We start from the raw sequence: 26,600 nt of genomic DNA, 5'->3' as shown, positions 1-26,600 counted from the left end.
AATTTGTTTAAAAATGTATATTTTTCTAAATGATTTTCCCAAATGTTCCTTTCGCAATAAGCCATAAATAATCCCATTGGTGAGTTGCTATTAAGTCTGGTCCGTTTTTATTGATGCTCGTGGGATAGAGTGATTCAAAACGTACAATTGGCCGTCATTGCCCCTGTGATCTCTTCAGGTAGAACTCTCAACCTCCCTGCAAATTTGTGTTTAGACTCAGCACAGTTTAAACAATTCTTGTTGACAAAAGGTGCATTAAAACATATTTACTAGATTTTTTGATTTTGGATCATCCAGTTTTTAGATCTCTGCTGTAGGTCTCACTAACTAACCTTCATTCACTGTAAGGTCTGCTAAATGGCTTAGTGTGCTACTGCAAGTTTCCACCTTTAAAAATAAGGTATGAGGTTCTTTCATGGTTCCACATGATCATGTGTCCACACGTTTGCGGTCCCACATGGGGACTGTGCCAGTGGGACTGTTGTCTAAATAAGCATGGTATCAGTGCACAGGTAGCTTGCAGCAGGCGGGACATTTAATAAATTAATAGTGGCCTGTTTAGATCTTGTAGATCAATATCTTCGCCATATAATAGGTCAACATGAATGGGGTTACCCTGCCCCTGGGAGAGTAAGAAACTTTCATGTGCTAATTAACCCACATTTACAAGCTGTGGAATGCCATTTCTTACATAAACAAAGAAAGGTTGGAATAACTCTGGTGTCACTCATAAGAGGGGATCCTGTTGACGTTTTGAAGGGAAGGAACTGTAAAAGAAAGTCAGAAATCAGGAAAGTTCAAGGAAGTCTATTGCGTGGTTAATATAAAAATAGCCAGCAAGCATAAAAAATGTTCTAGGTGCAAACTGCCATTTCAACGGACAAGAGCTTCACCCCATGGTCAGTTTGAGCAAGTAATACTAAATTCGGCACTACATTTATAGACTTTTTCTCAATGCAGTTGAATGGAGGGAAGGACATGTAGTACGACCGAAACTACAGATAACCAGTAATGAGCAGGTACCTAGCTCTTCTTGTGGACATAAGCTAGATTGAAAAGGCTGACTTTACTAAATTTACAGTTTTCTCTTGAATGTGCCAACACTTACCTCAACGGCTACGCTTATTAGAACAGTTAGGCTAAAGATGCCTTGTACAACACAAGAGAACAAAAAAACTGTATTTAAGATACTTGTAAATGTGCAATAAAACTAAGGCTTTAATAAGCTTTGAGCAGTTTAGTTGAATTTGTAATTGTTAGTACAAACAGAAAATATATATGACATTTTTCATCCTTAGAACCAGTTTTCTATGTAGGTTAGGGAGAGAGCTAAACGCTCTGAAAGTGCTACGGCTGAACAAGGCTTGAATTCATCATATTGAAAAAGCCCAGGGGCATACTTATGAGCCCCAGGCGCCACCTTAGCACTGCCATAGTGTAATTTTTTTTACTCTAAGGCGGCGCTAAAGTGGCATTTTCCCCATGCCATATTTACAAAGTGGCGTAATGCTTGTAACCCTTTGCACCACATTATGCCTGAGCCAGGCATACCGTATGTAGACGGGGTGGTCTGGCACTAGGGTGCTGTAAAAATGACACAAAGAAATCTATGAGATTTCTTTGCGTCATTTTTATCTGCATTTTTTAACGCCTGCGAAGTGCAGGCATTAAAAGGAGGCTCCCGTTGATTTCAATGGGCCTCTGGGTGCTTTGCATGATTAGCGTAATCATTTTTGAGGCTAATGCTGCAAAGCGCTGGACTAGCGTAAAAAATTATGACGCTAGTCGCCCTGACTACCACCATGGTGCGCTGTATTATAAATACAGCTCTACCATTGTGGGGTTAGGGGGCACTTAGGGGTGCAAGAAAAGTGGCGCTGCACTAGATGCAGCACCAAATTTCAGAAATATCCTCCCAAAATGCTGTAGGGGGGATGGATCAGAGGTGGACGGATGAAGTAGCATTTTTGGATTGAGCAGAGTTGACTACCTTCTAGAACTGCCCATGTCTACTTCTAAACCCTTGCACAAGACTCCTTATATTCACATTTGTTTTGCTGTAAATAAGATATGCTGTGTACTCATCCTCCCTAAGGAAATTTATATGCAAGTTATTTAATTTTCTGTGCTTTCCTAGCTATGCGCATAAAAGGAGGTTTTAGGATGTTAGGTTTTTAGGTGACATTTTAACCATACTAGAAATGTTCATTTTAATCCTATTTTATCCTATTTTGGGTGTTTATTTTAGATATGTTGAGCAACAAGATTTTTGTTGAAATAAATGCGCTTTTTAGTTAAAGTGTCTCTTTATGAGCGCATTTTATGTGTGTATGTTTGAGAAGAATAAAAAAGGTTTGTTTCTGATCACCACAGATTGTTAGTAACCCAAAAGCATTGACCCCACTTCAACTATGTATTGGATGGAGGCCGGCATGGCTACAAAACCCTGTCTTTCACATTCATCGTTGGTGCATTGAACTAACTTCACTCGTGTCAAATGTGGTCGAAAGAAAGCCTTGTATAGCTGAGCCAGAGACTCAGGATAGACAACTGAAGAACTCTGAGAAAAATTGGGACCTTCATAAGAAAAGAAAGAAGAACACCAAATTAATGAACCCCTGCCTAGAGTGATGGGACTATATGGACTTGTACTGACTTGGACTCTGTTGGATTGTGATTGCAGGGCCAGCTGCACTGGCCTCTTCTACGGGAGTGTAGAGGGTGATCTTGCTGGGTACCCCGAAGGAGAGTGTTTCCCTACAACATCTGCCGAGTGGTTATATGACAGGTACGCCTGAAAGGGACCTCCTGTCTTCCAACTGACTCACAGATGCTCTGTATGGGACCAGGAGGCCATGGGTACTGTGAAGTCGAGCAGGAAGGCTAACCTACCTTGAGGCCCACATGGTGGTGCTGATGGAAGACTCTTGGGGAAGGGTTCAAAGAGAACAGAAAGAAGTGCAGGCCATTTGATCAGTGCAGCTCTCTGTTGCTGAAAAGAGGCAGCTGGGTGTCATGGGCTTAAAAAAAGTCTAAACAAATCCTTAAGAGCAGGATGAGCAGTTAAAAGGACCAAAAGGCATGCTCTGCGCCTTCCTTCACTGATACTCCAAAAATATTATACAGATTTAGGGACTGTGGCCCATATTTAAACTTTTTGAAGCAAAACTGTGCAAACGCAGTTTTGCATAAAAAATCTTTGCGCGGTCTAGCGCCATTTTTTAGCACCACCCGGGTGTCATATTTATGCTATGTTGCAGTATGGCACTAAAACAGGTTAGAGTCAAAAGTCAAAAAGTTTGGGGTTAACCCTTGCGCCCTGTCATACGGCAAACTGATCTAATCTGTTTTACGCCACATAAATATGTCGCAAATGGATATGCACCATTTTAACCCCGCATTAGTGTCAACTTTAGACGCTAATGCAGGAAACTTTGCAAGGGAGAGGCAAAATGGAACCAGCAGGCCAGGAGAGACCCCAGGGTGACCCCATACAACCAGAAAACAGCCAGGAGGACACACGCAATTCCCAGGGGAGGGAGAAGAAAAAGCGCCAGTGTAGTTTTAGTGCAGAGAAGCATAAAATCTTTGTGTGAGAGGTGACAGAGCACCAACAACAACTATCAGTCACCTCCAAATTGCCAATTGGCAGGAGAGAGGCAATACGGCAGCAGATAGTTGACAAGATTAACAGTGTGGCAGAGGTGAGGAGAACCATAACCAAGTGCAAGAAATGCTGGCATGATTGTAAGCAAAGGACAAAGAAGAATATGGCAAGGAACAGGAAGGCAGCACTGCAAACTGGAGGTGGACGTTCAGCACCACAAGAGGATCTGGACAAGATGGAGGAGATGGTTGCAGCAGTCATCTCTGAGGAACTGGTCACTGGAATCGCAGGACAGGCCAGCGCAGATTACCAAGAACCACAACAAATGCAGGGTAGGTTGCATGGGGAAAATTATTGCAAAATTGTCAAATGCTAGAAGGAGGAGGCACATATGACACAATTAAGGCATGTGAAAGGAGCACAGAGGGACATATTGCACATGAATCAAGTTGCACCACTCAAACGTAAGCAACACATGTACACACGCCTTGGTTGTGCCATGCACCAAAACACATACACATCCTGGACATATGCTAATCACCAGGGCTACAGACCAACATGTACATGTGCAGCACAAAGGATGAAAGGCATGTCTAATAACTGTGCCTGTGGTTGCGTCATCGCAACATCCCTTGCATATAGTCAAACAAACCCTACCAGCATGACCAAGACATCAGAGACTATGAAGTCAGTTAATACCATTCCTGAGGTTATGTCATGGTGGTGTCCCTTGCAGAAACACCGCACAACTGTCTTGTCCCAGTGCCAAACCACATGTGAGCTCCATCTTACAGCACACAATAAAAGGCAACCTTAGCCAACATAATTCAGACATGTGCCGGAAGCACCAACACCCTGCACATAAACAGCACATCCTCATAAGGCCGCCACTTCTCCATCATGCAGTAAGGATGCCTCTCTGGGTGCAGGGAAAATAAATCTGGGCAGCTGCTGGGGGAATTGCAGGGTGGTCCTGCATCACAGGAAACATGGCACTACCCAGTGTAACTAAACTGGTGTAGTGTGGAGCCACACAAATTGGCACTGATCAGAACTGTGCCACTAGAGAAAATATGCACTACAGATTGCAAACTAGGTCACAACACATACAGGCTGAGCCCACAACTATTCTGACTCAACAATGTGAGACACATAGGAATGGGGAAATAACCACACAAACACAACATATGGTGTATGTGTGTGAACATTATGGTGTACAATTTCACATTGACAGGCGGGGATGGTGCATAGGCAAGTCTGGCGTTGGTAAGACTGCTAGTGCAGTGTACCCTTTGGGTTGGCAGTATGAGTTACATGCTGGTATTGCGGGTGGAAATCTGCCAGTTACCACTACAATGTTGATGGATCACAGAGTCAGCACCAATCTTGTGGTGCATTGGGTGTGACAGGACATGCTGCTCTTAGCACTTCAAATCAGGAAGTGGAAAGCTCAAAGGGCCTGGGCATGGGGGCCCCTGCACTGGCCATCCCAGGTGCATGGGCTGTGCAGGGGCACCCAGGGGCACACAACATCACATTACCACTAAACTATGCATGGGGGTTTCACCGCCATGCAAAGGCTGGCGGAAAAGCAGGAACATACTTGGGGGTACCGCTGATCGTAATACTGGTCTGGTGTCACAAGACAGGTAGCATTGCCAGTCTGTAAGCTGCTGGCAATCTGCCAGGCCACTGGCCCTTGGGGCATTCACCATGGACAACATGTGCCACTCCTACCTGCACTATTGGTGGTGGTCAGATTGACAATGGCAGTCTGGAGGTCTTAGGACTGCCAGACTTGTAATGAGGGTCCATGTATGCACCAGAACAACTACCTGAACAATCTCCATCTGACTAGCTTGAGTCCCTGATCTAAGTTCAACATTAGTCAACTAGTTATGTCCATTATTTTGTGGCATCAGGCACTGTCATGTAGAAAATGAGGTACACATGAACAAATGATACCCATGCTGGCCATCCCTGGGTCCACCCCGTGCCTGTGTTAAATTAGCTGCACTGCCACAATGCTGCATCTCTTGCACCTCAGTGCAAGGATGGCTGCATTGAGGGGGAGATCATAGTTGTGTAGGAAGGAGCACCTTCCAGCACAACCAGAAACTGAAATGGCAAACTGCTAGGTCCATGTGTGCTGTGCAATGTAGCACACATACATAGTCATCAACATGAGGCGCAATCAAAGAAAACAATATAGTGCTTTGGAAATGCCATCCCTGGGGTGGTGTAAGGTTTTACTGCTGCCCTGGTGTATGTAAAACATGTAAATCTGGGACAGGGGCATATTGCAATGTGTGCTGCTGTGTTTTGACAACTGCAACACCCATTGCAAAGCCTTACAATGCAAATGGATGTATAGGAATGGTCCACAATAACAAGATGGTGTCAAGCCACCAAAAGGAAATACACCACTCCTAATAAATATGACGCAGCCTATAGCACCACCTGAGCTTCCCTTTATGTGACACTCAGGTAGAGCAAAGGGCTGATGAATTGCACCCATGATGTACAGGAAACATGTGTGGGCTGTAAGTTGTCACTGAGCCTCCAATAGCAAGTCAGTGACATGACATGTCAACTGCCACAACATAGAAATATTGAATGTACACCATCTCATTGCAGAGGATGATGGCTGTCCTGCTGATCTGCCTGTCCTGGAGTTACCCGATGACCTGGATGACTGGCTGACAACCAAGCCAAGAGACCTTCCAAGATTCCCTGGTATCCCTTCAGACACCACCTCCAGTTGCAATGAGGACAACCAATGTAGCAGCCATCCCAGATGCCCCACCCAACACCCAAATAGTACAACCTGCCAGCACGACACAGCTGAGGACTCAGAGGACCCAGGGACAAGCTTCCAGAGGACAGTGGTAGGAGTCCAGCGTAAGCTGGCCAACCAGGTGCGGGTGGGGATGGAGACTGTGGCAGCCAGCCTAGAGGGAATGCACATGTGCCTTGTGATGGCTAATGAACATACAGCTGCCAAACAAGGCACACACTTTCCACTGCATGGAGTCCAGCAGTGTCCGAGAGACATAGCTGCTGCCATGAGGGAGAGGCCACAACAACTGCCCTCCCAAACTGGCAGCAGCGTGATTAAGAACAAGCTGGACTCATTGCAGCTTGAAGTGGCCTCCCTCAGGCTAGACATGGCTACCTACCACTGGGATGTTGCTGATATTCTGAAAAATCAGCAGCTCCTCCATGCTGCAGTGATGCCATATGTTATTCCACATATGGCAGCTGCCAGGAATAGTACAGGTAGGTCTGCCGGTGATTGGGATTTCACATCTTTAACCACTGAAGTGTGTGTGGCCCCCTCTTTCTCTCCACCACCACCATTAATGGCACATGAGACACCACACACATCGGAGGATGAAGATGTGGAACAGATCCCCTTAACTCATAAGAGTTCCCGGTAGCACCAACCTATGCCACATGGCCAGTGTTCTCCTTTGTTCTGTGCTTGAGATCATGCCAGTGTTAGCACAGTTGGATATGTGCACTCTTCACCCACACACTGTTGACCTGTCTGCTATGGGCTGTCATTGTCTCTCACTTACCAAATGGCAATTATTGTTCCTCTGCACTTATCAACACTACTCCCAAGCATGCCCCATGACATGTCCCTCAACCCTGGACTTGTGTTGTGTCACAAATGTATGGATTCACAAATGGGGTCAATGGCCTGGATATTGTAAATATCCCACTACAATACTTCCACTTGTAAATAAACACCTTCTACACAATCAGCATGTCTACTTCTATTGTGATCCATCGATTCAGCTAAATGATTTAATGTGTGAATCCATGTCGTTGGTCACAGAATATCAGTACAAGAGTGCAGGGCCGTGGGGGCACAAAGCTACACACAAGGTTCATAACATGACAAATGTGTGTGCTGGTCTTATCACCTACAGGCAATTCAATGAGTATGTCACAAATGAAGAACACATATATGGTTCCCTCACTTTATATGGCAGGTATGGCTGTAAAGCAAGTCTAGGGCAATATCGTTTTCTGGGAGTACAAGAAGACGTATTAGTGATGTACACTGGTCAGTTTTGCATGATAGAGTTCCAATTGAGGCTGTTGTCAGATGTGCCACTGTTCATGACATTCCTACACACGACCCCAACACTGACAGCTGTAGTACCAGACCTACCTGTACAATACAAAGTATATATAGTCCTCATATGTGGTGGGTACATTGGATGGCAGATGCATGGATAAGGAGATGTGATGTTGAAATCAATGTGGAAGCTCTGTTGTCTATAAGGATTACACATGGTAAATGAGGCTTTCGTAGGCAGGATGGATTCCATAGGCTATGTCCCCAATTTGTCCAGTACACAGATGGGGAAAACCCTGAGACCCACACTAATTCCACAAACTGGCTGCATTGATAATAGGAAATTTATTATAAAATGGATATACTCACAAAACATGAAAACCAAACCTAAACTAAACTAAACTAACCTATACTAACTATACTTATCAAACAACTAAACTATCTAACTTATGCTAAACTTAACTTACACATAAAATAACACACTCTAAACATTGCCCCCCCACACCCATTAAGAAACAATAAACAAGTAGGACAACAATGACTATAACTACAGATGTACTGAATAAACCTTTTACCTAAACAAATATATACTGTTTTGTGTTTTTTAGTTTTTTTTATTGTTTTTTTTTGCATTAAAACACATATAAACGCCAACATTACCCACCACACAACAACTCACCAACCAAAACCTAAGAATAGAAGCCCACCCTCCAACTACACTTATCATAACTAATGGCTACACTACACTAACCTACCACTAACTACATAAATCCAAACTAAAATGTGGTATAACTTTAAAAGGGAGGGGAAGGTACTGGGATGTGGTTCATCAGAGTAATTGTTCACTTGTGTGACCTCTTAATCTTTTCTTGATGTATTTGAGGACTTTGCGGTCTTCTGCCAGTGCCTCCTCCAAGCTGTCCAAACGTTGCAGTATGAGGGTCTCGTCCCAACGTAAGTCTATGTCCACTAGTGAGGGAGCAGCAGCTGGTGGTGGCAAAACTGGTGTGGGGGTGGCGACTGGTGCTGTAGAGGTGGATGTGGTGGGTGCAGCTGGGAGCCTCTGTAGTGATGATGGCTCTGCTCCATCCTTTGATTTGAGTGGTTGACTGGGTCCCTTGTGTGAGAATGCCCGCCATTCCCCAGTAGCCCTCTCCGAACGAAAACGACGTGCCAGGCTTCGGTAACCTGTGTGCACCTCCAGGATGTGGCAATACCTTTCTGACCATTGGTAGAACGGACGCCGTTCCTCATTGGTCATGTTGGCAGCTGCAAAATGAGGACAAGCAACCATCAGTATCAGCATTGGATGGAGTATGTAAATAATTGTAACATGCACTGCTACAGTTGAGTACATATTCAGTCCTACACACATGCCTCATAAAATTTGTATTGCACCTCATGTGCCTCAATATACAAACAAAAGGCACCAGTATCTTGTACATGTCACTGGGATGCCATCAATCCATTGTAAATAATGATGGACCACAGCTGATAGGAACCGACAATGGACTGGCAAACATCACTCTCATCTACACTTTGAGCAATAGATGTCTCAACAAGTATGGATTTCCTGTCTCCCTAAGCTGAAGGGGAGTTGGGCATGCAATCCATCAGCGATACCCCAAGGCCTGGGTACCCATCATGGATTGTAGGAGTGGGCCAATTGTAAGAGGGCTGCCAACTACAAAGCTGGTCTTCTATGTTGTAGTACATAGACATTCATGTGTCCAGGTGTAAAACCTGACCTGAGGCTACATAACTGGGTTTCTGCTGTATTTCCCATGCTGTGGCCACATGTAAAACTGATGCTACCTTGATATGAGTAAGCTTGGGCATACACCAGCATTAATCTTGCTTCCAGTACTCGAACCAGCCACCCTTACCCCATGGTGCTTATCTGGCTGCGTTGAGGGGGAGATAGTCTTTGTGCATGGTGGGTCACCTTTCAACACATACATATCCTACAAATGGACTTTGCACTTTTGATGTTTGCTGCCAAATGCAGTCCCCATTGAAAGAGAAAAGTATGGAAGCACACCAACATATATGTTAGACTGTTGTGGCCTGCTAAGGCCACACCTTAGTGTGTTTGCAGGATTTGTTACAGCTTCTAGTGTTAGGAAGTGTGTAGGTATGGGACACCGTCTAATTGGTATGGGTGTTGCTATGGCAGAGCCACTGCAGCACCATTGCACACTTCTCCCATGCAAAGTACTGCATGTGAAGGGTCCGTATTGTCAAGTTGATGTGAAGCCACAAAATGTGTACTAAGGCCACCATGGATACACAGTGCAGGGCAAAGCGTCCTCAGAGCCTCTCAGATATTAATCCTGCAGTGGTGCTTTGGCCTCCTACACATACCCCAGGATATCACCAGCCATCCTCCTATGATTTCTTAGCATTGGTCCAGATAACAAGATCACTCATTGCATTCCACTCTTCTGACTGGCTCACACTAAACCCTGAAGTAGGTAACAGGAGCCACAAAATGGCACTTACTGGATGCATCGAGGTCTTCAAATCTCGCCACCTCCCTGATGGTGTAATGGGCAGGTCCAGCTGTAAGACATGTATGTAGACCATTGCTTAGTGTAAATCCTACTTAATGCAAATGGACAACACAGTTCAGTGTACAATACTGACTATGGTAAACAATGCACAGGTCAAATGGAACTGCCAGTAGTCTGGACCCCGTACATGGTCAGGCTTATTAACAGGGCCTTGCAAATTCAATCAATCAATCAATCAGTGTTTTTGTAGAGCGCACTACCACCGTGAGGGTCTCAAGGCTTTTAGGGGAGGGGGTGGTGCTGCTACTGCTCAAACAGCCAGGTTTTGAGCCGCTTCCTGAAAGTCAGCAGGTCTTCGGTCTGTCGTAGGGGTAAGGGAAGGGTGTTCCAAGTCTTGGCGGTGAGGTGGGAGAAGGATCTCCCTCCGGTAGTCGCTCTTCGGATGCAGGGGACGGTGGCGAGGGCAAGGTCGGCTGAGCAGAGTTGGCGGGACGGGGTGTAGAAGGTGAGACGTCTGATGAGGTAGGCTGGGCCGGTGTTGTGGAGCGCCTTTTGTGCGTGGGTTAGAAGCTTGAAGGTTATCCTTTTGTTGACGGGAAGCCAGTGTAGGTCTCTTAGAAGGGGAGTGATGTGGCTTTGGCGGTGAGCATCGAGGATCAGGCGTGCGGAGGTGTTTTGTATGCACTGCAGTCGTTTGAGGAGTTTGGCCGGGGCTCCTGCGTAGAGGGCGTTTCCATAGTCAAGTTTGCTGCTGACGAGGGTTTGGGTGACTGTTCTTCTTGTATCTGTGGGGATCCATCTGGAGATCTTGCAGAGCATGCGGAGTGTGTTGAAGCAGGATGAGGAGGCGGCGCTGACTTGCTTGGTCATAGAGCGTGTTGCGTCGAGGATGAGGCCCAGGTTGCGTGCGTGGTTGGTGGGTGTTGGGGCTGCTCCCAGAGCGGTCGGCCACCAAGAGTCGTCCCAGGCTGAGGGGTTGGCGCAAAGGATGAGGACCTCCGTCTTATCGAAGTTCAACTTCAGTTTGCTGTTCCTCATCAATTCGGCGACGGCCTTCATTCCTTCGTGGAGGTTGGATTTGGCGGTGAGGGTGTTCTTGGTGAGGGAGAGGATCAGTTGGGTGTCATCGGAGTAGGAGATGATGTTGAGGTTGTGTAGCCGGGCGACGCGGGTGAACGGGGCCATGTAGACGTTGAATAGTGTAGGGCTGAGGGACGACCCTTAGGGAACGCCGCAGATGATCTTGGAGGCTTCGGAGCAGAAAGGGGGGAGGCAGACGCTCTGGGTTCTGCCGGAGAGAAAGGAGGTGGTCCACTCCAGAGCTTTGTCCCGGATCCCTGCGTTGTGGAGGCGTGTGCGTAGGATGCGGTGGCAGACGGTGTCAAAGGCAGCCGAGAGGTCCAGGAGGAGGAGGGCCGCGGTTTCGCTGTTGTCAAGCAGGGCCCTGATGTCGTCGCTGGCGGCGATGAGGGCGGCTTCGGTACGGTGGTTGCTGCGGAACCACGACTGGGGTGGGTCCAGGATGTTGTTTTCTTCGAGGTAGTGTCTGTTGACGATCTTCTCGATGACCTTGGCCGGGAATGGGAGCAGGGAGATGGGGCGGAAGTTCTTGAGGTCTCTTGGGTCCGCCATGGGCTTCTTGAGTAGGGGTTTGATCTCAGCATGCTTCCAGCTCGCGGGGTAGGTCGCGGTCTCGAAGGAGATGTTGATGACTTTGCGGAGGTGGGGTGCGATGGTGGGACTTGCTTTGTTAAAGATGTGGTATGGGCATAGGTCTCACGGAGATCCCGAGTGGATGGTGCTCATGGTTTTTGATTGTGTCGTCTTCGTTCACGTTGGCCCAGACGAGCAGTGGGTCGTGGTTGAAGGTGGGTGGAGAGTCTGAGGAGTCAGTAATTGGCGGGGTGGTCTGGCTGTTGAAGCTGTCATGGATGTCTGTGATCCTGTGGTGGAAGAAGGTGGCGAGGAAGTTGCACAGGTCTTATGAAGGTGGGATGTCTATGTGCTGGAGCTGGGGTTGAGGAGTTCATTCACGATGTTGAAAAGCTCCTTGCTGTTGTGTGCGTTGTTGTCCAGGCGGTCTTTGAAGGAGGTTTTCTTCGCAGATCTGATGAGGTGATGGTGATTGCGGATGGCGTTCTTGAAGGCGGCATGGTTGTCCAGTGTCTGTTCGAGGAGCCACTTTCTCTCCAGTTTCCGGCAGGTTTTCTTGGAGGCTCGAAGGTCCAGGGTGAACCAGCTGGCTCCCTTGTTGGCACCTCTGTTGGAGGGTTTATTGAGCGGGGCGAGAGTGTTGGCGCAGTCATCGATCGAGCACCAGAGGTTGTAGGCTGAGAGGTCGGGATTGCTGGGTTCGGTGGGTGGTTTTCGGGCGAGGCTGGTGTTCAGCTGGTCTTGGCTGATTTTGCACCGGTTGCGGTGGGGGATCTGTTGGGTGTGGTGGTGCGTGGTGGGTTTCTGGAAGGTGAAATGGACGCAGCGGTGGTCGGTCCATGGGAGGTCGGTGGTGTGGCTGAAGGTGACATGGGGGCTAGAGGAGACGACGGGGTCCAGCGTGTGGCCAGCAGAGTGTGTTGGAGTAGTGACGAATTGTCTGAGTCCGAGGGTGGTGAGGTTGTCGATTAGGGTGGTGGAGTTGGGGTCGTTGTTATTCTCCAGATGAAAGTTCATGTCGCCGAGGAGGACGTAGTCCGTGGAGGCTGGGGCGTGCCTGTTGATGAGGTCGGCGATGGAGTCGCAGAACTGAGGCCGTGGTCCGAGGGGTCTATAGATGAGGGTTCCTCTGAGAGTGGTGATGGGGTTGGTGTGGATCTGGGAGTGCAGGTGTTCGGCAGTGCTGAGGGTGTCGTCGGCACAGGTCGTGACCCTGAAGGTGTTCTTGTGGACGATGGCAATTCTGCCTCCGACTCAGTTGGTACGATCCCTGCGGGTGATCTTGTAGCCATCTGGAATGGCTATGGCGATGTCTGGGGCTGAGGAGGCGTTCATCCAGGTCTCCGTCATGAAGGCGTCGCCGGGTGGAGGTGTCAAGCAGGTCCCGGAGTTCGACGGCGTGTTTGCATGCGGAGCAGGTGTTGCGTAGGATGCATCGGAGGTAGTTGTGGTCGGGCTCGGCAGGAGGTTTGGTGATTTGGAGGCTGGTGAGGCTGCAGTTCCGGCAGGTGAAGGGTCCCTGGATGTGCTTAGGGGAGGCCAGGAAGCAGGCGTGAGATCGTCCGGTGTTGAGTGCGTGGAGGGTGCTGGCGGTGTATTGGCGTTGCTGGCCGTGGTGGTCTTGGGGACCAGCGGTCCTGGGCGTAGTCGGGACGCGGACGGGTTGCATACGGCTTGCCTTGGGTGCGCCAGCGGCACGTCCGGTGCAAGGCCACGCGGCGGCTGCCATATAAGGGGAGGTGGGAGGGAGGGGCAGCTGGGAGGAGGGAAGGGGCAGCCAATGGGGGGAGCGGGGAGCGGGCCGCAGGGACGCAGCAGCAGGAGAAAGTAGAATTTGGAGTGGAAGGCGTGGCCGCAGGGACGCAGCGGCGGGAGAAGCAGGGATGCAGCGGCGAGAGAAAGTAGAAATTGGAGTGGAGGGCGGGGGACTGGGCCGCAGGGACGTAGCGGTGGGAGAAGAAGAATTTGAAGTGGAGGGTGGGGGAGGGGACGCAGGGACGCAGCAGCGGGGAGATGAGGGCTGAGGATAGGCTGTTAGAGCAGGGGCAACACCGGCAAGCAGTGCAGGGGAGCGACCTACCTGAGAGCAGGGCCAAGGGTCGCTCCCTTCACCGCGCGGTGGCTGCCATATAAGGGAATGTGGGAGGGGCAGCTGGAGGGAGTGAGGGGGCAGCCAATATGGGGCAAGGGGGGGGGCAGCCAATGGGGGGGCGGGGGACGGGCCGCATTGGCGGGAGAAAGTAAAATTTTGAGTGGAGTGCAGGGGCGGGGCCGCAGGGACGCAGCGACGGGAGAAAGTAAAATTTGGAGTCGGGGTGGGGCGGCAGGGACGCAGCGGCAGGAGAAAGTAGAAATTGGAGTGGAGGGCAGGGGCAGGGACGCAGTGGTGGAGAAGTAGAATTTGAAGTGGAGGGCGGGGCAGGGCCGCAGGGAAGCAGCGGCAGGGAAATGAGGGCTGAGGATAGGCTGTCAGAGCAGCAGCAACACCGGCAATCGGTGCAGGGGAGCGACCTGCCTGAGAGCAGGGTCAAATTTATACCAAGAGTCTGATAGCAGTACAGTATTGCAGCACCTATTGCATCCATACTGTCCTTGCTCACATCCAGGTGTGCGCGCAGTCATTATTTACTCACAGCATGCTGGCAGGGTGGGCCAACATCATGTTAACATGTGAAGGCCAATGATGCACTCAGCAGGAGCTGCTACAGCTCATGGACCCACCTGATGAGTAAATAGGAGTACTTTTCAAGCATTTCCATGCATAGAAATCACACCTACACTCAGCAGCCCTACAGAGTGTTTGGAATTCATACTTTGGAACATTTGTTGTGACACTGAGACCTGGATTTTGCTCTCCCTAACTAATTGTTGCACACCCTTTCATGCCTTTTTAATGGCACATGTGTCATTCCTCGCTGTATGATTGGAAAGGTGCATTGTGCATGCATCACATTACTTGGGGCCAAAGATATGAAAGTGGCACAGTGCCTAGTGCTGGGGCTGTTGAAGTGCGGGCCCTAGCGCACTCCTGATACCACCATGTACGCGCCGTCTCCAATAGATTGTGCACCATGGTGGTAGTTAGGGGGAGTAGGGTCACACATGTGTGACAGTAGTGTGGCGCTTTGCAGGATTAGCATCATAATTCACATACCCAAGTCCTGCTAAGCATCCAGGGGCCCTTTGATCATCATGGGTGCTTATGTTTAATGTCAGCAAAGAGCAGGCGTTAGGAAATCTGCCATAAATGGGGTGCAGCTGTCTCATTGACTTTTTTTTGGCAATATGGATGCCCTCTTTGCGCCAGAACAGCCCCCTTTCATACATAGTGGCTGAAACAGCCATGATGTGTGTCAAGCCTTGCAAAAGTGGTGCAATGCTTGCATTGCGCCACTTTATATTGACTACGCACGCAAAATGGTTGGTCAGTGCTGCATTACAGTCAATCGCATGACACTAAGGGAGCGCAAAGGTTGTGCTTGGGGCACTCACATATGGCCCTTTGTGAAGGTTATGCAGGGTTCTTCGTACATGTGTCCTGCATGGTCTAACTTATATGACATTTGATCTGCAGTCCTCAAGTGGAGCAGGGACTCCTCATATGGGTTGCTTGCGACATGTTCACAACCATTACAAGCAGCACTCAGACATATCTGCTACTGTCAGTCAAATGCTACATGCAGCCAACTGAATGGCAATGGGTGACTTACCAAACAGTTCTGCCCATTTCGATCCACAAATGGTCCAGCAGATCCTGCTCCTTTGCTCCTTTGCCAACAGATCTGCCAACCGATGTTTGGGCTGGTGCTCATTTCGTCCTTTTTGGAAGATCCTCCCTTGCCTCGGTGGGGTAGCCTAGGATCAACAGGCCACCCAGTTGCAGCATGCGTGGCAGGTAATGGCTCACCAACCAGATGAACCCCCCTCCAGTTTATCTGGAGACATTCTCCCCATTCTACCCTTCCCAGTCATAACAAAAGGGTACAGTACGTGAATAAACAAAAATATATGAGAAAGGAAACTTAAACCCCAAACCTACCCCAAACACCCAAAACTATCACAAAAACTAAGCTACCCCAGAGAGACACCCCACAATACAATGACAGAAAACAGTACACCAATAATAGAAATGACTCGTAAATTTACAATTTATACTTCAAAAACACAGGACACAGCACAAGGGACACAACAAGACCTCCAAACACACCACTAATCCACCAGCACCTCCAAAACACAACCACACACAGTCACAGGGGAACAGACTGTGAATTGAAAGTGAAACTACACTTACTGTACCATGCTTGCAGGCAGGACCTTGTACATCACTTCCTGGGTGTGTGCGTCATGTTTTTTTGCATCATGTGTGTATTATTTTGATGAATGGGAGTCATGCATCGATTTTTCTACATGGTGCACTGAGAGTAGCGGTAACATTGAATTGCCGCTCAGGGCCCAGGCCTCATTTTTGCAACGTTGCAGTGTGTGTCGATGCATTAGCTTCATTTAAAAAAAAAAAATATGTTTTACACATATCGGAATAGCGTCATTCTTTACATTAAAGTCCTTGAAAGCACCCTGAGTGATTAGACATGTTACATGGCCTGTACTACTATGTGGTATATGTTTTTTTTGGCTACATGTGTAACTCTATGCATGAATGTAATTGCGCTGTCACTGGAATGTGCAACCAATACTTGGTATAATGACACAGCTGTAGGCACTCACTCATGATTTGGGCATATGTTCATGTGTCTTACACTGTGTGCACATGTATGTTGTCGCATGTGTGCTATGTGTTCACATACATGTGTATGACTAGTGAGTAACAGGTGGAGTACATAGTTATGTCTGTGGGCAAAATATGTCTACATACATATTTTTATAATGGCCTTGTGTCATTCACATGCTAAGGCATGTGTCAACCATTACATCATATACTCAGAGTATGCAGTGGACTGAGACTGCATTGGCATCAGGTATCCCCCTGTTAAGTTGAGTGTGCATGTGTGTCTACTCACTGGTTACTTAACATAATTACCTAGTTATAGGACAGCTACACATGGGCTATGTATTTTCCTTTGCTTCTTAGTTGCTGCAGATGTTATGGACACGTATGATGGTGGAGAATGCTATATGCCATGTGTCTATATGGACATGTTCAGTGTCATACTTCACGACACTGCTATGTCAGGGAATGTGCAAGCTCATAATGACATCTCCCTGCATAGACAGTAGTTGTGCTTTTCATGAGTGCCTGTGTTGTCACATCACTGACCCATATGTACTGTACCTCAGTGCACAAGCTATGGGTACACATACACACACAGTTTTTGCGACACCTATGTCATTATGTTGCTGCTAGGTTAGCTTTTGTAGTGAATCCATTCACATTACCATGCTGACCCATTATGGTGGTACATGTGTGTTGATATCTTTAGGAGATGTGTGCTTGCCCCCATTAGTGTTTTATGTACTGTCAACATCATGCCAATCATGGCTGTCATCACTGTGTTGAAGTGTTGCAGTGTAGCATATCTAATAGACCTACCCATCTACATCACTGTGGCAACACAAACCTATAGTTGCATGTGGAGGTGCAGATTGATGTTGGTCCACTTCTCTGCCCCCTGTGCATGTGCATCAAGCATCCAACATTATAATTCATTGATGTTGTCAGAGCAGTGGTGCATGGGTTTATTGAGTTGGTATCTCTTCCAGTTATGATGTCTAATTTCCAGTCCGTGCACATTCCCTAGTGGATGGAGACTTGCACAATTGTGGACATACAGCCCTGGTTGTGATGAATTCCAATGCAGTACGGGATGTCAGCCTTCCCCTCTCAGGTACAGAGGTCATGTGCTTACATATGTAGGACATGTATGGATGTTTAGGAGTGCAATGTTGCTCCTAGTATCTTTTCTGCTAGCACCTTGCACACATCTTCTACAGCAATATTGTCAGGTGATATTGGGAAGGGCTACAACATGTGACATGGGAATTTTCTCTTCTCCTACATCTGTCAACTCGGTTGTCATTCTCCCATTGGCATCATTAGTGAGATTGAATGAGTGCCAGACACACGACATTGCACATGCCATAGCACTTGAGTAGCCTCCACGTGATGTGGCATGAAGTATCAGCACAAATGTGTGGGTATCTCATAGCTGTCCATTCACATCCGCCATTGAACATGGCAATGCAATTCTCCCTGTACGCCACAACCTAGCTGACTCTTACCATGACTGACTGATGTCGAGGTGTATAATTGTGTTACTGCTGTATTCATCCTTTGCCAAATGCTGACAATATGGCTGTGTCTACTCCCACTCAGTATGATATGGGTCAGTGACTTTATAGGAGAATGCTGCACATGTACACACATGATTGTGATATTGGAGGCCATTTCATATATGAGCAAGTTAGTTATATTTGGTACCATGCAATGGATCTGTCATGTAAGTGACGAGTGGTTTGTATTGCTATGTGCTGTGTTATGTTGCTGTACGGGCATACTGTGTAGACATTCAGACACAGGTCATTCATTGTGGACAATGGCATACCGGTTGCTACCTAGGGTGGACACCTATACATTTGTTAACATCTATTTATCATTATTAGCTATGGGCATGTGTGAATCAAGCCTATTTGTGTGACTGTTGTGCATCCTATGTAGATGGGTGTGTCACACACTCTGCCTACATTCTAGCTAGACTATCATTTGGCAGATGCATTCTCCCACTGTAAATCATGATTCATACAATCAGTAATGTGTTTGTATATGGATTCAACACCCCTGGCTGCTTCATGTCACTGCCAAGCCATTGATCATTCCCCGTTCAATGTGTATGTGCCATACATGATTTACAGTTCTCCATGTTTCCGGGATGTGGCCTATTGTACCGCCAGTACATATTCCCATGGACACACTGTGCAGCTTCCAACATTGACTAATTACCATGGCAATTACTGAAGGAGCAACGTTACCTATGATGTCCCACCCTTGACACACATGTACGGTGGAGGCCAAGCTGCTCTCACACAGTGTTGTGACAGTGTTCAGTTCTGCCGTTACTTTACCTCCATTTCCTGACAGCCCCTACCTTATGTGTGGCCCCTTTGCATGCTACCTGTTAGGGATGGTGCTGTGTTGGTGAATGGCCCATGGAATTGCACATTTGCCACATGATGTAACAATATATGTAGCGGTACATGGATCTTATCCTTCAGAAGTCACATGCAGGCGATTTGGCTGTCACTGATATGTGAGTTGGAGTGTGTGGAATCCCCTACATCACCAAAGATGTGTATACCATACTTGTTGTTTCTATGTTTCTGACACATTCCCTGAGGTTAGATTCACATTCCTAAAATATAGGTATTGGACAACAAGGAGACAAAGATTTGTGTTGTAGTACAAACTTTATTTATGGTGTTTACAGAGTACTTTATTGGTTGACTATGTATAGAAATTATCAACAATTGTCTGTGTCCTGCGGACTCCTGCTGCTGTGTTTGGTAGGTCCCCCTCAAGGTCCTCATCCCCATCATCCTCCTCCTCCTCACTGTGGACATCTTGTCCATCCCAGGGTATATTGTTTCTGACACACATGTTGTGCAGGATAGCACATACCAGTATGATTTTGCATACCAGTGGGGTGCATACAGGAGGCTTCCTTCTGTCATGTCCAAGCACCTGAACTAGGGTTTTAGTAGGCCAAAGCTCCTCTCCACCATACTGCGTGTCTTCCGGTGTGCTTCATTGTAGACACGCTGTTCATTGGTATCTGGATTGGCAAATGAGGTCATGACCCACGGCTGTATGCCATAACCTTGGTCATCTGCAAAGATAAGTGTAGGGTTGAGAGGGGCCATGAGTATTCCACGGCAGTGGTTGGTTGCCGTTGGAGTGGTGACTCAGAAGTGTTTTTGGTTTTTTGTATGTTCCAGCTCTCGTGATATGGTATATTTTGACTGTGTTGATGTACATGTCATTCTTGGGTACTGCCTCAAGGACCTGTATGTGACAATGTGGATTATAAAACGTGTGCTCATCATATATGTTACATGTTATGTGTGGTCAATTTAAGTAGCAGGCTCCTCATATTGGATTAAGGCTACCACCTCCTTGCAGCACAATGGTGTCTGATGTGTGGCCAGCATAGATGCCCTACAAAGCCAGCCTATTCTGTCGATATCGGCATGCAGCATTATGCATACATCGCAAAACTTAGTGGGCCTTAGTGGCAGATGGTGGTTGTTTCAACCATCTTGGCCCTCATTACATATGTGGTGTTCTCAAGTATGCCAGACTCACAGTGGCAGTTAGACGGCTGAGGTTGTGGCAGTACGACCCCCACATTATGACTGTGGTGGACCCACCATGTTTGGACCGCCAACATTGGCAGATTGCCTCCAGCCAGCTGCCTGGTGGTCCCAGCAGTCTTCATCTGCTAAGGCAGCGCTGCAAACAGTGCAGGCCTCTGGATTTGGACTCCATATTCTGCTTGCCTTTGCATGGTGGTCCCACCACCATGCAAGGGCTAGCGGTATGGTAGTGTAAGGTGCCCCCTGGAGGCCCCTGTTCTGGCCATGCACTTGACATGGACAGTGTCGGGTCCCACATGGACAGTCCTGTTGCACTTTCCAATTCTCACATGCAATTGCATACAGTAATAACCGCTACCGGTGCTGCTGCACCCACCACAGTCAGATCACTTACAAACCAGCTGCAATGTTTTGGGCCTCTTTTTAGCTGGCTCAGCAGACGGAAAATTATGTTTCCACTGAAAGGCCCAACAGTGAACTCCTAATTGGGCAGCCAGTGTTTAGACCACAATGGTGGCCTTACTCTGGTGGAAGTTTGACAAGCTGCCTCTGCCGGTCAACAAACTCATGATGAGTGTCCAGGTGTCCAAGGGTGTGTATCCTATTTTGGCATTATGATCACATTTTGTACCAGTGTATGTCCTATCTTCATGCTAATTTGATTTTCTGCCAGACTTACTACAAATGCACAGTCCAAACCTTAGGAGGGGGACCTGCATTATTTCTGTTGGGTCACTTAGTGCAGTGCATGTATAGCCAGTCATGTCCTCCAGACTCCTACTGGAGTCCACTACGGAATTCATGAACATTTCAGTTTAGCAGCAAATCTTTGCCATGATGTACTATTGTTAGTCTACAGTACAGGCATGATGGGGGTATGGGCCACTAAGTGGGTCATGTGAAGTGTCATTTGAGTAGTTGTGTCAACATTTCTCATGATTCTGCCCCATTGTCTATGATGCAAAAAGAACAGTTGATGGACGGAATGTAGACCAAATCAAACATTCACCCCCAGTCATAGATCTGGTGTTAATCCATCAGTTTTTTTGACCACCATGCCATTTCAGTTTGGACCCAGCCCTATGCAAATCAGTCTTGACCAGAGTCCAGCCCGAACTGCCAGGCCAGGTCCTCCCTGGACCAGAAACAAGCATCCCGGGACCAGTTTCAGGGTATCACCCCTCTTCAGCCAGGATAGCTTGAATCTGGTGGCATAGTGAGCATGGGACTCACATTTGGGCATACCCTTCCTACTTGGGGCAACAAATGCAAAAAGAACAGTTGATGGACAGAATGTAGACCAAATCAAACATCGACCCCCAGTCACAGATCTGTGTTTAATCCATCAGTTTTTTGCCCACCATGCCATTTCAGATCGACGGTCCAGAATTCCAGTGGCAAAAGATCACATTTGTTACAATTGTGGGCCAGCACCCACTGTCTACCTTCGAACCCTTCATACCTGATCTATTTCAACCATATTTTAGATAATTCCTGCTTGGGGCATGCCCCTCACACCCAAAAGAACGAGTTACTTACCTTCGGTAACGACTTTTCTGGTGGATACATTAGCTACCTGTGGATTCCTCACCTCATGAATACTCCCATGGCGCCAGCATTCGACGGAAATCTTCTTACTAGTCTCTGCACGTCGACGAGGACGTCACTGTCGCCCACGCGACGCCGTCTGACGTCATACAGGCAATAAGAGGTCCTCGACGACGTGCGGACGTCAGTACCAATCATTTTTTACGTGCATGAGAACAACCAGGCAATGCAATGAAAGAGCAAGGCAACATCCATTATATTGTAAAAATACACCACATTGTATGAATAACTGTAAATCTTTTTATGTACATATATATATATATATATAAAACTCTCTCTTTTAAAATATATACACACACCAAGTATATACATAAAGATATATACATATATATATATATAAATATATTATATATACATCTATTGCACCCTCAAAGACCAAGAGGAGCGCACTCAAGGATTACCTGGCAAGACCAGAAAGGCAACGGGGAGGCGGGTGGGACCGTGAGGAATCCACAGGTAGCTAATGTATCCACCAGAAAAGTCGTTACCGAAGGTAAGTAACTCGTTCTTCTGATGGATACAACTACCTGTGGATTCCTCACCTCATGAATAGAGTCCCAAAGCAGTACCACGCCCGGCGGTGGGTGCCTAAATGGTCAAACCAAGAAATCCTGCAGCACTGACCGTGCAAAATGGCCGTCCCTTCTAACCTCAGAATCCAAACAGTAATTGTAGGAGGCTGGACTGGCTTGTAGTGAGTACCAAGGGGTACTTGCACCTTGCACCAGGCCCAGTTATCCCTTATTAGTGTATAGGGTGTCTAGCAGCTTAGGCTGATAGATAATGGTAGCTTAGCAGAGCAGCTTAGGCTGAACTAGGAGACGTGTGAAGCTACTACAGTACCACTTAGTGTCATATGCACAATATCATAAGAAAACACAATACACAGTTATACTAAAAATAAAGGTACTTTATTTTTATGACAATATGCCAAAGTATCTTAGAGTGTACCCTCAGTGAGAGGATAGGAAATATACACAAGATATATATACACAATAGCAAAAATATGCAGTATAGTCTTAGAAAACAGTGCAAACAATGTATAGTTACAATAGGATGCAATGGGGAAACATAGGGATAGGGGCAACACAAACCATATACTCCAAAAGTGGAATGCGAACCACGAATGGACCCCAAACCTATGTGACCTTGTAGAGGGTCGCTGGGACTATTAGAAAATAGTGAGAGTTAGAAAAATAACCCTCCCCAAGACCCTGAAAAGTGAGTGCAAAGTGCACTAAAGTTCCCCTAAGGACAAAATAGTCGTGTTAGAGGGAAAATGCAAGGAAAACACAAATCAGCAATGCAACAACGATGGATTCCTGACTGAGGGTACCTGTGGAACAAGGGGACCAAGTCGAAAAGTCACAAGCAGCTCGGAGATGGGCAGATGCCCAAGAAATGCCAGCGGTTGGTGCAAAGAAGCTCTTACTAGGCTGAAGAACTGTGAATACTGCAGGAACGACAAGGGCTAGAGACTTCCCCTTTGGAGGATGGATCCCCCACGCCTTGGAGAGTTGTGCAAAGGTGTTTTCCCGCCGGATGGACGCCAACAAGCCTTGCTACACGCAAATCGTGCGTTTGGCGTTTTTGGACGCTGCTGGGGCCCAGGAGGGACCAGGAGGTCGCAAATTGGACCTGCAGAGAGAGGGGACGTCGAGCAAGACAAAGAGCCCTCACTGAAGCAGGTAGCACCAGGAGAAGTGCCAGAAACAGGCACTACGAGGATGCGTGAAACGGTGCTCGCCGAAGTTGCACAAAGGAGTCCCACGTCGCCGGAGACCAACTTAGAAAGTCGTGCAATGCAGGTTAGAGTGCCGTGGACCCAGGCTTGGCTGTGCACGAAGGATTTCCGCCGGAAGTGCACAGGGGCCGGAGTAGCTTGCAAAGTCGCGGTTCCCAGCAATGCAGCTTTTTGGTGCCTGCGGTTGCAGGGGGAAGATTCCGTCGACCCACGGGAGATTTCTTCGGAGCTTCTGGTGCAGAGAGGAGGCAGACTACCCCCACAGCATGCACAAGCAGGAAAACAGTCGAGAAGGCGGCAGGATCAGCGTTACAGAGTTGCAGTAGTCGTCTTTGCTACTATGTTGCAGGTTTGCAGGCTTCCAGCGCGGTCAGCGGTCGATTCCTTATCAGAAGGTGAAGAGGGAGATGCAGAGGAACTCGGCTGAGCTCATGCATTCGTTATCTAAAGTTTCCCCAGAGACAGAGACCCTAAATAGCCAGAAAAGAGGGTTTGGCTACCTAGGAGAGAGGAAAGGCTACTAACACCTGAAGGAGCCTATCAGCAGGAGTCTCTGACGTCACCTGGTGGCACTGGCCACTCAGAGCAGTCCAGTGTGCCAGCAGCACCTCTGTTTCCAAGATGGCAGAGGTCTGGAGCACACTGGAGGAGCTCTGGACACCTCCCAGGGGAGGTGCAGGTCAGGGGAGTGGTCACTCCCCTTTCCTTTGTCCAGTTTCGCGCCAGAGCAGGGGCTAAGGGGTCCCTGAACCGGTGTAGACTGGCTTATGCAGAATTGGGCACATCTGTGCCCAACAAAGCATTTACAGAGGCTGGGGGAGGCTACTCCTCCCCTGCCTTCACACCATTTTCCAAAGGGAGAGGGTGTCACACCCTCTCTCAGAGGAAGTTCTTTGTTCTGCCATCCTGGGCCAGGCCTGGCTGGACCCCAGGGGGGCAGCTGCCTGTCTGAGGGGTTGGCAGCAGCAGCAGCTGCAGTGAAACCCCAGGAAGGGCAGTTTGGCAGTACCAGGGTCTGTGCTACAGACCACTGGGATCATGGGATTGTGCCAACTATGCCAGGATGGTATAGAGGGGGCAATTCCATGATCATAGACATGTTACATGGCCATATTCGGAGTTACCATGGTGAAGCTACATATAGGTAGTGACCTATATGTAGTGCACGCGTGTAATGGTGTCCCCGCACTCACAAAGTTCAGGGAATTGGCTCTGAACAATGTGGGGGCACCTTGGCTAGTGCCAGGGTGCCCTCACACTAAGTAACTTTGCACCTAACCTTTACCAGGTAAAGGTTAGACATATAGGTGACTTATAAGTTACTTAAGTGCAGTGTAAAATGGCTGTGAAATAACGTGGACGTTATTTCACTCAGGCTGCAGTGGCAGGCCTGTGTAAGAATTGTCAGAGCTCCCTATGGGTGGCAAAAGAAATGCTGCAGCCCATAGGGATCTCCTGGAACCCCAATACCCTGGGTACCTCAGTACCATATACTAGGGAATTATAAGGGTGTTCCAGTAAGCCAATGTAAATTGGTAAAAATGGTCACTAGCCTGTCAGTGACAATTTGGAAGTAATGAGAGAGCATAACCACTGAGGTTCTGGTTAGCAGAGCCTCAGTGAGACAGTTAGGCACCACACAGGGAACATATACATGCACACCTATGAGCACTGGGGCCCTGTGTGACAGGGTCCCAGTGACACATACATATAGGCCACAAACCTATGAGCACTGGGGTCCTGACCAGCAGGATCCCAGTGACACATAACAACCATACTGAAAACATAGTGTTTTCACTATGAGCACTGAGGCCTGGCTATCAGGATCCCAGTGAGACAGTGAAAACAGTGACAAACACCCTGACATACACTCACAAACAGGCCAAAAGTGGGGGTAACAAGGCTAGAAAGAGGCTACCTTCTCACACAACCCCCCCCAAACGAAGGACAATAAGGCTAACCTTGGCCAGTTGAGACTTTATTGTCTAAGTGGTGATAAGTAGAGAGTAGCTCTGCAATAGACTGGTTACTCCCTTTATCATCCACTATATGGTTACTTCCCTGTGGGGATGTAAACCACCCTGTTTGAAGTTTTTTAGCTAACCAACAATGTGAAGATGTATTTTCAGAGTTTCTATCAGTAAGTTTTAGTTTAGAGCAGTGGGAATTATCCACTGAACCTATTTGTAATGATGGAAATGCCAGACAGGGATGCTGTCTCAGTAAAGCCATAGCTGGACAAAAACTTTGTCCATTTGGCTGGAAGAGAGAACAGGGATGCTGTTTCTCTTGAGTTGGAGCAGGGCAGGGATGCTGTCCTATCAGCTCCACACTAGGGCAGGGATGCTGTCCTAAGTGTTGTGAGGCAGTGCAGAGTTTCTGCACTAAAGTTTCTCTGGGAGGGTTGGAGGGATGCTCCATGTTAACTAAAATGGTGCTCTTTTTCTCACCAATGTTAGTTATCCCACAGAGAGGTACTTCCACCTCAGGGAGTACAGTTTTGCCAACTGATGATTCCCTTGGAACAGGTGCCACCCCAGGAGAGGTTTCTCCCACCACAGGAATGGTATCCTGAATGGTAGGGTGGTTAGGGGATACTGTGATACCCTTTTTACCTGTTGATGGAGAGGGATCCTGAGTTTTCAGGCCTTCTCTCCTTTGCTTTTTCATTTCACTTGAAATGAGAGGGAACAATTCCTCAGGGATGCCCAGCATGGCTGCATGGGCATAAAACTCTACATCAGCCCAACCTGAGACCTCTAGGTCATTACCTAAGAGACAGTCTACAGGTAAGCTAGGTGATACCACCACCTGCTTAGGGCCAGTAACTCCACCCCAACTAAACTGAATTATAGCTAAGGGAAGAAACTTAGTGGAGTTATGGACATCAATAATCTTATACTGTTGTCCATTGATGTGTTGATCAGGGTGCACTAGGTTGTCAGTCACCAAATTGAAACTGGAACCTGTGTCCCTGTAGGCCAAGGCCTCAACACCATTTATTGAAACTGTCTGCCTGTACTTATCCATTGTAAGGGGACAAGCAGCCAGTGTGGCAAG

This window comes from Pleurodeles waltl, chromosome 2_2 (assembly GCF_031143425.1).
Source record: "Pleurodeles waltl isolate 20211129_DDA chromosome 2_2, aPleWal1.hap1.20221129, whole genome shotgun sequence".
Taxonomy (NCBI): domain Eukaryota; kingdom Metazoa; phylum Chordata; class Amphibia; order Caudata; family Salamandridae; genus Pleurodeles; species Pleurodeles waltl.
This window is presented reverse-complemented; position numbering follows the sequence as displayed.